The 8,666-nt window shown below is 35.7% G+C and overlaps 1 protein-coding gene across 3 annotated transcripts in view; it reads right to left on the reverse strand.

Annotated features, from left to right (window-relative positions):
* Positions 1-8,318, reverse strand: part of ZNF81 (zinc finger protein 81) — a 92,229-nt gene extending 83,911 nt beyond the window's left edge. For 2 of the 3 annotated variants that reach the window (XM_037821975.1, XM_037821980.1), the window contains exon 1: positions 8,202-8,312. The gene's annotated coding sequence lies outside the window, so the exon portion shown is untranslated. Of the gene's footprint in view, positions 1-8,201 lie in introns of all 3 variants that reach the window. The other variant, XM_037821977.1, reaches the window with a different exon arrangement.
* Positions 8,319-8,666: the final 348 nt, after the last annotated feature.

Consider the following 8,666-nt stretch of genomic DNA (forward strand, 5'->3'; position numbering starts at 1 on the left):
CCACCCTGAATGGGTGCAGTAATGCCTCCATGGAAATTATCCAATCAAAAGTCTCGCCCACAGTTGATTGAGTCACATCTCCATGGAAACACTCAACCAAAGGATTACAACATAATCAACACTAATACGTCTGCCCCCATAAGATTGCATTAAAGAACATGGCATTTTGGGGGACACAATAAATCCAAACCGGCACACTCTCCTTCAAAATTGAGGGAGAGTTTAAAATTTTCACAGACAAACAAATGCTGAGAGAATATGTTAACAAGAGACCTGCCCTGCAAGAAATACTAAAGGGAGTTCTACCAGCTGAGAAAAAAGAATGGAGAGCAAGGTCTGGAGAACAGCACAGAACTGAAGAGTTATTAGTAAGGGTAACTTAAAGGAAAAAAAGAGAGGGAAAAAATAGATCTAACAACTAAAAACCAAAGGATAAGAAGGCTGGTTCAAGATCTGCCTTCACAGTAGTAACTTTGAGTGTGAATGGATTAGACTCTCCAATTAAAAGATATAGACTTGTAGAATGGATTAAAAAATATGACCCAGCAATATGCAATTTACAAGAGACTCATCTTAGACCCTGTGACACAAAGAGACTGAAAGTGAAAGGATGGAAAAAAATATTCTACACAAACTGCAATCAAAAGAAAGCTCAGGTAGCTATACTAATATCGGACAAAATATACTTTAAATGCAAAGATGTCATAAGAGATAAAGAAGGACACTATGTATTAATAAAAGGCATAATTCACCAAGAAGAAATGACAATTACAAATGTTTATGCACCCAATCAAGGAACTCCAAAATATATGAAACAAAGGGAATACAGGGGCCAGTCACTCAAACTCCTGTAAACTGTAAATGGGAGAAACCCTAAGGACATGATCAAGCACAAGCCCAGGACAAGAAGCAGGCCCCTCAGCTCCATGCAGGCTCAGATAAGAAAGAGAGGACCCTGCACCTAGCATTTGCCTCTGGCTGATTTTCTTGATAGGAGGGTTAGGCTCTGAAGGAAACCACCAGCCAAAGCAGAGCTAATATGCAAAGACTGTAAAAGATGCTTTGTGCTATGGTTTGTTTATTTTGATTAGCTTCTGACATTCAAGAAAATCTCTGTCATATCACTACCTGGATATGAACTTAAGGAATAGACAGCTCAGGGAGTAAATCTCATAGTTAACACTTTAAAATATTAAAATTTACAGTGTGCAATAAAAGCATACAAGAAGAAGAAACAGGAAATGACGGTTGATCCAAAGGAAAAGATAAAAATCCAGAAACCATCAATGAAGAGGACAAGACTTAGGATTTACCAGAAAAATTATCCTCAATATGCTCAGAGATATAAAGGAAAACACAGAGAAAGAACTAAATGATATGAAGAAAACAATGAAGGAAAAATATGGGAAACTCTTTGAGAGTCTCAATAAGAACCAAACAGAAATACTGGAGTTGAAGAACACAATAACTGAAATGAAAAATCCCCTAGATGGTTTCAACTGCAGATTGGAGGTGGCAGAAGAAAGAATCAGTTATCTCAAATAGAAGACAACTGAAATAATTCAGGCCAAGGAGTAGAAAGAAAAAATAAAAAACAGCCAACAGAGCCTAGGAGACCAGTGGGACACCAGCAAATGTACCAATATTCACATTATGGAAGCCACAGAGGGAGAAGACAGACAGAAACGGGCAGAATGAATATTCAAAGAAACAATGACAGAAAACTTCCCAAATTTAACAAAAGACGTTAATATGCACATTCAAGAATCCCAATGAACCCCAAAAAGGATGAACTCAAAGAGAACCATGCCCAGACACATATTAATCAAACTGTCCAATGCCAAGGACAAGGAGAGAATTCTGAAAGCTACAAGAGAAAAGCAATGAGTTATGTACAAGGAAATCCCAGTAAGATTAAATGATTACACATCAGAAATCATGGAGGCAAGAAGGCAGTGATACAAAATATTAAAATGGCTGAAAGAAAACAATTTCTAAGAACTTTATATCTGGCAAGACTATTTTCAAAAATGAAGGAGACATTAAGACATTCCCAGATAAACAAAAGCTCAGGAAGGTCATTACCACTAGACCTGCCCTACAAGCAATATTAAAGGGAGTTCTTCTGACTAAAAGGGAAGGATAACAGAAAGTGGATCAAAGCAGTATAATGAAATAAAAATCTCTGGTAAAGGTAACCATGTGTGTAATGTATGTAATTATAAATGCCAGTACTATTGTGTTGTATTTCTTGATATGTCACTCCATTTCTTACTTCTTACAGGTGTTAAAATCCAAATGCGTAAAAAGTAATGATAAATCTATGGTTTTGGACATACAATGTACAAACATAATTTGTAAAAAGTATTTTAAAAAGGTGGAGGGCAGAGGGGTATAGGAATAGTGTATGCAAATGTTATTGAAGTTAAGTTGGTATTGAATCAAATATTATTGTTGCAGATTTAAGATGTTATAATTTAACCCCATGGTAACCACAAAGAAAATATCTGAAAAATATATTCAGAAAAAATGAGAAGGGACTCAAAATGGTACAATATAAAAATAAAATAAACATGAAGTAGGCATTAACAGAAGACTTGAGGGTCAAAAAAAGGTATAAGACTGACAAAGACAAAAGAGCAAAATGGCAAAAAAAGAACTGCATTATCAGTAGTTATTTTAAATGTAAATGTATTGGAACTCCAATCAAAAGGCAGAGATTGGCAGAATCTATTAAAAAAAAAAAGCATTACCCAGCTATATGCTGCTCATAAGAGACTCACCTTAAATTCAAAGACATAAGCAGACTGAAGGTGAAGGACTGGGGAAAAATATACAATGCAACTAGTAACCAAAAGGGAACTAAGGTAGCTATGCTAACATCAGGTAGAACAGACTTTAAATCAAAAACTGTTACAAGAGATAAAGACCATGATTATTTACAAATAAAGGGGTCAATTCAACAAGAAGACATAACAATTATAAATATATATGCACTTAACAGCAGAGCCCCAAAATATATGAATCAAATATTGACAGATTTGAAGGGAGAAATAAAAGGTTCTACATTAATAGGAAATTTTAATACACTACTTTCAATAACGGATAGAACATCCAGGCAGAAGATCAGTAAGGAAATAGAAGACTTGAATGATACTCTAAACCAATTAGACCAAACAGACATATAGAACACTCACCCAACAGCAGCAGAATACACATTCTTCTCTAGTTCACATAGATCATTCTCCAGGACAGATGATTTGTTAGGCCACAAAATCAAGTCTCAAAATTCAAAAATATTATGCAATGTATCTTCTTCAACCACAATGGAATGAACTTAGAAATAAATAACACAAGAGAAATGGAAAATTCACAAATAGGTGGAAATTGAACAACACACTGTTAACCAATAGGTCAAAGAAATCACCAAGGAAATTGAGAAATACCATGAGAATGAAAAGGAAAACATAAAATACCAAAACTTATGGGATTCAGCAAAGGCAGTGGTGAGAGGAAAATTTATAGCTCTAAATTCTTACTTTAAAAAAGATGTAAGGGGAATTCCTGATATTCCCACAAGCATTAAGGAATTCCAATTTAATAAGTCAAGCCCTTGATCTTGGGGTTTGCCCTTATGAAACTTACTCCTGCAAAGGAGAAGCTAGGCTTACTAATAATTATGCTTAAGAGTCACCCCCAGAGAACCTCTTTTGTTGCTCAGATATGTCCTCTTTCTCTCAGCCAACTCTGCAGATAAACTCACTACCCTCCCCTCTATATGGGAAATGACCCCCAGAGGTGTAAGTCTCCCTGGCAACAAGGGACAGGACTCCAAGGGATGAACCTGACCCTGGCATTGTGGGATTGAGAATGCCCTCTTGACCAAAAGGGGGAAAAGAAATGAAACAAAATTAAGTTTCAGTGGCTAGAGATTTCAAATAGAGTTGAGAGGTCATTCTGGAGGTTATTTTTATGCATTATATTGATACTGCTTTCTAGTTTCTAGTGTATTAGAATAGCTAGAAGGAAATAACTGAATCTGTTGAACGGTAATCCAGTAGACTCAATTCTTGATGATAATTGTATAACTATATAGCTTTTATTGTGTGACCATGTGATAGTGAAAACCTGGTGACTGACACTCCCTTTAACCAGTGTATGAGCAGATGAGTAATAAAATAATGGCAAATATATACATAAATAATAGGGGGAATGGGGGTATGGGATAATGGGTGTCCTTTTCTATTTCTTTTTTTTATATTTTTTTCTTTATTCTGGAGTAATGAAAATATTCAAAAATTGGTTGTGGCAATGAATACACAACTATATGATGATGTTATAAGCCATTGATTGTATACTTTGGATGGATTATATGGTGTGTGAGTAGATCTCAATAATATTGCATTTTAATCTTATCTATATGTACAAAACACCTTGCTGGGATTTTGAAAGAAATTACATGGTTCAACATAAGAAAATCAATTAATGTAATATGCCACATTAACAGAATGAAGGGGAAAAAAACAGATGATCATCTCAATTGATGGAGAAAAAACATTTGACAAAATACAGCACCTCTTCTTGATAAATAACAGTTAGAAAATTAGGAACAGAAGGAAACTTCCTCAACATGATAAAAGGCATCTATGAAAAATCCATCACTATCATCATACTCAATGGTGAAAGACTGAAAGCTTTACTTCTAAGTTCTGGAAGAACAAGGATACCCACTGTCACCATTGTTATTCAACACTGAACTGGAAGTTCTAGCCAGAGGAATTAGACAAGAAAAAGAAATAAAAGGCATCTAAATTGGAAAGGAAGGAATGAAACTTTCCCTATTTGCAGATGACGTGATCCTATATGCAGAAAATCCTGAAAAATCCACAAAAAAAGCTACTAGAACCAATAAAAGAAAGGGGCAGGGTACAAGATCAACATGCAAAAATCAGTAGTATTTCTATACACTAGTAGTGAACAATCTGAAGAAGAAATCAAGAAAAAATTCATTTACAATAGCAAATAAAGGAATCAAATATCTAGGGAAAAATCTAACTAAGGATTTAAAGGACTTGTACACAGAATACTACATAACATTGCTAAGAAGATATAAATAAATGGAAGGAAATTCCATAGTCATGGATTGAAGGACTAAATATTATCAAGATGTCAGTTCTACCCAAAGCAATTTATGGAGTCAACACAATCATAATTAAAATTCCAACAGCCCTTTTTGCAGAAATGGAAAAGCTACTCATCAAATATGAAGGATAAGAGGCCCCAAATAGACAAAAACATCTTGAAAAAGAAGAATGAAGTTGGAGGACTCACGCGTCCCAATCTTAATACTTATTACAAAACCATAGTAATCAAAACAGCATGGTACTGGCACAAGGACAGATACATAGACCAGTGGAATTGAATTGACAGTTCAAAACTCAATCCTCACATTGATGGCCAACTGATTCTTGACAAGGGTGCCAAAATCAACTCAATGAGGAAAGAACAGTCTCTTCAGCAATTGGTGTTGGGATAACTAGATGTCCATATGCAAGAGAATGAAGGTGAACCTCACACCATATACAAAAATCAATTCAAAATGGATCAAAGACCTAAATATAAGAAGCAAAACTATAAAACTTCTAGAAGAAAACATAGGGAAGCATCTTCAGGACCTTGTATTAGGTGATGGTTTCTTAGACTTTACAACCAAAGCAAAAGCAACAAAAGAAAAAATAGATAAATTGGATATCATCAAAATTAAAAATGTTTGTGCATCAAAGGACTTTATCACAGAAGTAAAACAACCTACACAATGGGAGAAAATATTTGGAAACCACATATCTGATAAGGGTTTAATATCCAGAATATATAAAGAGACACTACAACTCAACAATAAAAAGACAAATAACCCAATTTAAAAATGGGCAAAAGACTTGAACAGACATTTCTCCAAAGAAGATATACAAATGGCCAAAAGGCACACGAAAAGATGCTCAACATCAATGGCCATTAGGAAAATGGAAATGAAAATCACAATGTGATACCATTTCACACTCATTAAATTGGCTACTATTTAAAAAATTGAAAATCACAAGTGTTGGAGAGGATGTGGAGAAATAGGAACACTCATTCATTGTTGATGGGAATGTAAAATGGTGCAGCCACTGTGGAAGACAGTTTGGCAGTTCCTCAGAAAGTTAAGGGTAGAATTACCATAAGACTTGACAATACCACTTCCAGGTATATACCCCAAAGAACTGAAAGCAGGGACTCGAACAGATATTTGCATACTGATATTCATAGCAGCATTACTAATAATTTCCCAAAGATGGAAGCAACTCAAGTTCCATCAACAGATGAATGGATAAGCAAAATGTGTTGTGCATATATATATACAATGAAATATTATTCAGCCATAAAAAAGGAATGAAGTACTAATACATGTGACAACATGAATGAATGTTGAAGACATCATATTTACTGAAAAGGCCAGATGAGAAAGGACAAAATCGTATGATCTCACTGTTAAAAAATAATTAGACTAAGCAAACTCTTAGAGTCAGAAACTAGATTACAGGTTACTGTGGCCCACTGTGGGAGTAGGGAATGGCAAGTCATTGATTAAATTGTACAGAGTTTCTATTTGGGGGTGATGGAAAACAGCACTGAGTTATATATTTGAATGTGGTTAAAAAGGGAAATTTTAGGTTGTATATATGTTACTAGAATAAAAATTAAAAAGAAAAAATTTAGGACTGTACAGAACAAACAGGAAAACCTAATGTAAACAATGGACTATAGTTAATAGTATAATTACAGTAATATTGTTTCATCAACTGTAACACATATACTGCAATACTGTCAGCTGTTAATAACAGGGTGGAGGGTATATGGGAACTCTGTATTTTCTGCATGATTTTTCTGTAGACCTACAAATTATCTAATAAAAATAGATTATAGGATATAAGATCAATACACAAAACTCAAGTGTGTTGTTATATATAAGCAACAAACATGACAAACAAAATTTAAAAGACAATATCATTTACATCCACTCTACTTACTCTTAAGTAAGATTAAATACTTAGCTATAAACTTAACAAAACATGTATGGATCTTTTATGCTGAAAGCTACAGAATGCTGTTAAAAGAAATCAAAGAAGATCTAATTAAATGGCAAGCCATACTGTGTTCATGGATTGGAAGACTTGACATAATAAATATGTTAATTCTTCCCAAGTTGATATTACAGGTTTAAGGTAATTTCTTTCAAAATCCCAGCAAGATGTTTTGCACATATAGATAAGATTATTCTAAAATGTATATGGAAAGGCAAAGAAAGGACCCAGAAGAGCTAAAGCAATTTTGAAAATGAAGGTTGAGGTGGTGAGGGGGGAATCACTCTAACCAATTTCAAGACTTCTTATATAGGTACAGTAATCAAGATAGCGTGGTAGTACTGGCAGAGGGATAGACACGTAGATCAAGGTAGCAGACTAGAGAATCCAGAAATAACTTCATACAAGTCCAGCCAACTGATTTTTGACAAAGGTGCAAAACAATTCAATGGAAGAAGGATAGTCTTTCCAACAAATGACTCTTGAGTAATTGGACATCCATAGGCAAATAAATTATTCTAGACCTACATCTCACACCTTATACAAAAATTAACTCAAAATGGATCACGGACAGCAGCAAGGAGAAATGGACATATAACCATCACAGTGGAGAATTTATGTCTCCTCTCTCAATAATAGAAGAAGCAAGGAAGTAAAGCACAAATTTTGTATGACACAATTAACTAAATATTAAAATATTGTTTTCAAGTTACATATGGGACATTTATAAAAACTCACCACGGACTAGGCCATAAGTAAAACTCATATTTCAAGGAATGAGCTTCACGTAGACATTTTTCTGACCACAGAAAACTAAGATTAGAATTCTACTAAAAAGGTAAACTTTTGGAAATTGAAAACGCACTTCTAAATAACTCATGGGTAAAAGAAAAATTATTAACTCTTAGTAAACACTTAGAACATAAAGCACCAAACCATGGGTGTCTTAGAGCGAACTTTAAGATCTTAACGTTTACATTAGGAAAGAGGAAAGCCTGAAAAATAATGAGAGAAACATCGGACTAAAATTAGAAAAACGATTCCATCACTGATCACACAGAATCCTCCCCCAAAACTCACCCTCCCCAGGTCCCCATCACCTCAACATCCCTCCAGCACTGAACCGTTGAGCTCCTCCTGACAACTATTAAACCGCTGCTGAGAACCACTGCCGAAGCAGCTTCCGGTCACCACCCGTAGTACCGCCCTTTCTAGGGTTTCGGGGCCCTGCGCTGCGGGGTGAAGGGGGAGTTATTGGTTGTGTGCATGCGCAAAACCACCTACGAAGTCGCCATCAGCCAAGAGTAAACATGGAGCAGCTACGCAGAAAGCGCTTTGGGGCATTCAGTGCCCCCCTCGGCAAGGTTGTCAGGAAGGGAACGATGGCCGCGCCGAATCAGCGCTTCTCCGTGGGGGTACGCCATGTTGGAGGAGTGTCCATTCCGTACTGAGGATGAGGATGCTTCTGAGCTCACAGAGCAGAAAAGTGGAGCTGTCCCATAGGTGGCGAGGAACAGGGGTGGGGACGTTTCTCTGGACGGGCTA

The sequence above is a fragment of the Choloepus didactylus genome, chromosome X, assembly GCF_015220235.1.
Source record: "Choloepus didactylus isolate mChoDid1 chromosome X, mChoDid1.pri, whole genome shotgun sequence".
NCBI lineage: Eukaryota > Metazoa > Chordata > Mammalia > Pilosa > Megalonychidae > Choloepus > Choloepus didactylus.